This window comes from Macaca fascicularis, chromosome 20, assembly GCF_037993035.2.
Source record: "Macaca fascicularis isolate 582-1 chromosome 20, T2T-MFA8v1.1".
NCBI lineage: Eukaryota > Metazoa > Chordata > Mammalia > Primates > Cercopithecidae > Macaca > Macaca fascicularis.
In genome coordinates, this window is record NC_088394.1 from 5,857,132 (window position 1) to 5,863,175 (window position 6,044).

Below are 6,044 nucleotides of genomic sequence, written 5' to 3' on the forward strand. Positions count from 1 at the left end.
GGGAGGGGGTGGAGGTGGTGAGCAGGGTTGAGGTGGGAGGGCCAGGCCAAGGCCAGATCCTACATGCAGGGATCCAGGGAAATGGGTGTGGATTTCAGCCAAAGTGAAATAGTAAGCCATTGGAAGGTTTTTAAAAAACTTTATTAATATATAATTTACATACTGTAAAATTCTCCTGCTTTAAGTGTACAATGCAATGATTTTTAGTGAATATACATCGATATTCCAGCATCACCATTATCCAGTTTTAGGATTTTTTTTTAATCACCCAAAAAAGTTCTGTCATGTAGTTCTATTATTTAGAGACAGGATCTCGTTCTCTTGCCCAGGCTGGAGTACAGTGGTGCAATCATGGCTTACTGCAGCCTCGACTTCTTCGGCTCAAGCAATCTTCCTGCCTCAGCCTCCTGAGTAGCTGGGACTACAGGTGTGCGCCACTACGCTCAGCTAATGTTTGTATTTTAGTAGAGATGGGGTCTCACCATATTGGTTGGCCAGGGTGGTCTCGATCTCTTGACCTCGTGATCCGCCTGCCTTGGCCTCCCAAAGTGCTGGGATTACAGGCGTGAGCCACTGCACCCGGCCAGCCTCAGGGAATCTTAAGGGACAAATCAAATTTAACCAGATTTGGGGTGGGGGCAGATTCGCAATTGCAAAAATGTGGAGCCAGCTCAAATACCCATCAATCAACGAGTGGATAAACATCATATATATATGATGGAATACTACTCAGCCATAAAAAGAAATGAATTAATGGCATTCGCAACCACCTGGATGGGATTGGAGACTATTATTCTAAGTGAAGTAACTCAGGAATGGAAGACCAAACATCGTATGTTCTCACTTATAAATGGGAGCCAAACTATGAGGATGCAAAGGCATAAGAATGATACAATGGGGCCAGGTGCTGTGGCTCACACTTCTGTAACCCAGCATTTTGGGAAGCCGAGGTTGGTGGATAACCTGAAGTCAGGAGTTCGAGACTGGTTTGGCAAATGCCGTGTCTATTAAAAATACAAAAATTAGGCTGGGCGTGGTGGCAGGCGCCTGTAATCCTAGCACTTTGGGAGGCTCAGTCGGGTGGATTGCCTGAGTTCAGGAGTTCGAGGCTAGTCTGGGCAATATGGTGAAACCCGGTCTCTACTAAAGCACAAAAAATTAGCTAGGTGTGGCGGCGTGCACCTGTAGTTACAGCTACTCGGGAGGCTGAGGCAGGAGAATTGCCTGAACCCGGGAGGCGGAGGTTTCAGTGAGCCCAGATCACACCGCTGCACTCCAGCCTGGGGACAGAGCAAGACTCCATCTCAAACAAACAACAAACCCCAAAATTAGCCAGGCGTGGTGGTGCGTGCCTGTAATCCCCAGGTACTCAGGAGGCCTCAGCACAAGAATCACTTGAACCCAGGAGGCAGAGGTTGCAGTAAGCCGAGATCGCCTGCTACTGCACTCCGGCCTCAAAAAAAAAAAAAAAAAAAAAAAAGAAAAAAAGTAACAGTGAAATTTGGGGACTCGGGTGGGAAAGAGTGGGAAGGAGGTGAGGGATAAAAGACTACAAATTGGGCCGGGCGCGGTGGCTCAAGCCTGTAATCCCAGCACTTTGGGAGGCCGAGACGGGCGGATCACGAGTTCAGGAGATCGAGACCATCCTGGCTAACACGATGAAACCCCGTCTCTACTAAAATACAAAAAAAATTAGCCGGGCGAGGTGGCGGGCGCCTGTACTCCCAGCTACTCAGGAGGCTGAGGCAGGAGAATGGCGTGAACCCGGGAGGCGGGGCTTGCAGTGAGCTGAGATCCGGCCATTGCACTCCAGCCTGGGCAACAGAGCTAGACTCCGTCTCAAAAAAAAAAAAAAAAAAAAAAAGACTACATATTGGTTTCAGCCTATACTGCTCAGGTGATGGGTGTACCAAAATCTCTCAAATCACCACTCACGTAACCAAATACCACCTGTTTCCCAAAAATCTATAGAAATAAAAAATGAGAAAGAAAGAGAATAGGTGTAAACCCGGAAAAAGCAGGGATACTAGGGGGACGTTGCCCAAGTCAGTGTTCCTGGCTCTGGTGGGCGATGGGGGCAGAAGCTTAGCCATTGAGAGGCGGGAGTGGGGAAGGAGGCATGAAAGGATGGCTTGAACTTGCCCCAGCTCTCACCAATCCCTTCCCCACCCTCTCTTGCTCTCTCAGACCTCATTCCAAGCAACGGTTCTGCAGACACTGTTCTCACAACTGCTTCACGCTAAAGTGACATGACAGAGAAAGTCTTAACTAATTACTTTTCCTGTGTGTATTTACGTCTTAAGAGGAAACACTTTCAACCAGGCATGCTGGCTCATGCCTATTTGCTGACTCAGCAATTTGGGAGACCAAGGCGGGCGGATCACCTGAGGTCAGGAGTTCGAGACCAGCCTGGCCAACATGGGGAAACCCCTTCTCTACTAAAAATACAAAAATTAGCTGGGTGTGGTGGCGTGTGCCTGTAATCCCAGCTACTCAAGAGGCTGAGGCAGGAGAACCGCTTGGACCCAGGAGGTGGAGGTTGTAGTGATCTGAGATCATGCCACTGTACTCCAGCCTGGGTGACAGAGTGAGACCCTGTCTCAAAAAAAAAAAAAAAAAAAAAGGATAAACTTTAAGAACATGATGACTTAATAGAATTACTCGTTTACGGTGGGATTGTATACCTTGAGCCGGGAGCTGGAAGGAATGCAAGGATTGACCAAGGATTGTGGCAGGGGCACATAGAGCCACCGTGGGCCGGGTGCTCCCACCAATGAGGGCCTCTCTCTCGGGCTGTGTATTTGGAGGGCAAGGAAAGAAGGTCTTGATGAAGCCCTGAGGTGGGGTTTGTGCTGGGGGACCTGCTTTTCCATCCCTCTCTCATTTAACTTCAAGTCCCAACCCTCCTTCTCTCCCTGTCTTCCTCCCACCCACTCCAAACAATCTGCCTGTGACTGGTTTTTCCGCTCTCTTTGCTACTTGAACAGGAGGCTGTCGGGAGCTGTTCTGCTCCAACGAGGAGAACCAATGACTCTCATTTGTGGGGTGCTCTTTGTCTTGACCTCAAGTTTTGTTTCAAGCCCTTTGGAGGGTTCCCTCTTTTTTCTTTTGAGACAAGTTCTCGCACTGTCAGCCAGGCTAGGATGCAATGGCATGATCATAGCTCACTGCAGCCTCAACCTCCCAAGACTCAAGTGATCCTCCCGCCTCAGCCTCCCAAGTAGCTGGGACCACAGGCACAGGTCACCATGCCCAGCTGATTTTTGTGACTTTTTGTGGAGATGGAATTTTGTCATGTTGCCCAGGCTGGTCTCCAAATCCTGAGCTCAAGCAATCCACCCACCTTGGTCTCCCGAAATACTGGGATTCCAGGTGTGAGCCACCATGCCCCATCATATGAGAGGGCATTTGAGCAGAGACTGGGGCAAGGTGGAGTGTGAGTTACGTGGATGTCGGGGGAAAAGTATTTGGAAAGACAGGAGAGCCTTGCAAGGGACGTGAGCTCCGTGTGGGCTGGGTGTATCTGTTGAGTGGATACATTCCTGGGAGCTTTTGGACTACAGTTTGGCTGTGGCTTGCTCCTGAGAAAGTCTTTTTTTTGTTTATTTGTGTTTGTTTTTTTGAGATGGAGTCTTGCTCTGTCACCCAGGCTGGAGTGCAGTGGCGTGATCTTGGCTCAGTGCAATCTCTGCCTCCAAGGTGCAAGCTATTCTCCTGCCTTAGTCTCCTGAGTAGCTGGGATTTCAGACAAGAGCCACCACACCTGGCTAATTTTTATATTTTCAGTAGAAATGGGGTTTCACCATGTTAGCCAGGCTGGTCTTGAACTCCTGGCCTCAAGTGATCCGCCTGCCTTGAGAAAGTTCTTTTTAATTTTTGGTTTCACATCAGTCCTTTAAATAGAGGACCAGGCTGTGACCGGGTCATCAGGACAGGTTATCTGCTTTCCCACGGGTGTGCCTGGGCTGCAGGGACCTTGTTGCTGAGACTGGAAACGGCTTGTTGAGGCAGGTGCTGCATTCGTTTCTGGGGCTGCTGTAGCGAGGTACCATCGACTGGGAGGCTTAAACCACAGAAATTTATGGTCTCACAGTTCAGGAGTGCCGGGATTATAGGCGTGAGCCAAGGATTCCCTTTCCTTGAAAGTGACTGATAACGCTCCGCTTTCCGCTACAGCCATTTCACCCTCTGCCTGGTTTGGTAACTGAAGCCTTCTGAAATGAACCAGTGTCAGGCCCCCGTGAGGACTCCATCCCCAATTCAGGAAGCACAGAGGTGGAGCATAATTCCCCCGATTTGTTTACGTGCAGCCGACTTCTCTCAAGGTTGTGTGCCTGTTTCGGAAAACTTTTGTTTGCGAGACAATGTGAAAGAAATCCTTAAAGTTCACGGAGTGCCAGGTGGATATGACATTCTGGTCCTTGGTTCCCCCAAGAAAACAGCAATCTCCAGAAAGCAAGTCAGCAGAATCCAGGGATGTTCCTCGAGGCCTGACTACTTAAGAGCGATCATGGGAAGGCATTCAGAGGACCGCAGCAGAGGATCAGGTCAAGGGAGCCTATCTCCTAAAGGAAAGATCGAGAGGAACCATGCCCCCCACTACCACCTGGGCTGCTCAGCTGGGCACAGAAGCAGCCAGGGATATTTTAATTCAGATGCTCACATATGATTCAGTTGCCACATGAGGATGATTCGCGGCGATTTTCCACCTTGAGGTAAAGCAGGACAATGCGTGTAAAGAGGTTTGCAGCCCCAGGACCGGGTTTTCAGCTGGTTTTTCTACCCCAGAGTGTAAGGCATGCAGGCTGTGCCATCAGCACTACAGACGGCCCCAGAACCCGTAATAACGTTCCAGAAGGTTTTATTGCTAAATTAGTGTCAGAGCTCCAGGGAACACATTCAGATATAGTCACACTGAGTCAGAGCTCGAGGGAAGAGCTGTAAGCTGGGAACGAGAGAACCGATGACAAGGCAGCGGCCTCTTCTGGCAGCTTCCGGAGGAGCCCCCGGTTAATGTGACATCATCCCTTGAGGCAGCAGGTAACTTACTATGTTATGAGCACTGTTCCCAGTATTCTACAAACACAATACTCACAGCAGTGGAGGTGACATTGAGGTAGGGGCTGGGTTCTGTTTTTTGTTTTTTTTTTTGACTCCCACTCTGTCGCCCAGGCTGGAGTGCAGTGGCGCAATCATAGCTCACTGCAGCCTTGAACTCCTGGGCTCAAGTGATCCTCCCTCCTCAGCCTCCCGAGTACCTGGGACTATGGGTGTTCGCTGTTGTACCCGGTGAGGGTTTGTGGGGAGCTGTCTCGTTATGTTGCCCAGGCTGGTCTCGAGCTTCTGGATCTAGGTGATCCTCCCACCTCAGCCTCCCAAAGTGCTGGGATTATAGGGGCGAGCCACTGTGCCCCACCAAGGTGGGGGTTATTATTATCCCAGTTTTACTGATGAGAAAACTGAGTCCCAGAGAAGTTGGTGACTTTGCTCAAGGACACACACAGCTGGGACTTGAATTCAGGCAGCGTGGCCACAGAACCCCACCATCAACCGCTACGCTATACTGTGTTTTGTAAAATGACATGATGGTCACGTGAGGCAGTGTGTAATGATATGGCAGAGTTTTGTGCTCAGGATGTGAAAATGAGTATGTGCTGCCTTTCATGGTCATCTCTTGAGTTCTGGCTCATGACCTGAACTCTTCTTTTCCAAGACCCTTCCTTCTCCCACTAGGAAAGATACCATATTTGATACCTGAACAAATAGCCTTTAAGATACCAGTTTATGGGTCTTTTTAGAATTTGTGGCTGGGTGCAGTGGCTCATGCCTGTAATCCCTCACTTTGGGAGGACAAGGCAAGAGGATCGCTTGAGGCTGGGAGTTCGAGACCAGCCAGGTCTATATAGTGAGACCCCATCTCTAGGAAAAATTTAAAAATTAGCTTGGCATGGTGGCACACATCTGTTGTCCCAGCTACTCAGGAGGCGAGATGGGAAGATGGCTTGAGCCCAGGAGTTCAAGGCTGCAGTGAGCCTGGGTGACAG

At 49.6% G+C, this 6,044-nt stretch overlaps 1 protein-coding gene across 1 annotated transcript in view; it reads left to right on the forward strand.

Annotated features, from left to right (window-relative positions):
- ALG1 (ALG1 chitobiosyldiphosphodolichol beta-mannosyltransferase) overlaps positions 1-6,044 on the forward strand; it is a 52,941-nt gene that overhangs the window by 4,335 nt on the left and 42,562 nt on the right. The gene's annotated exons all lie outside the window — the stretch shown is intronic.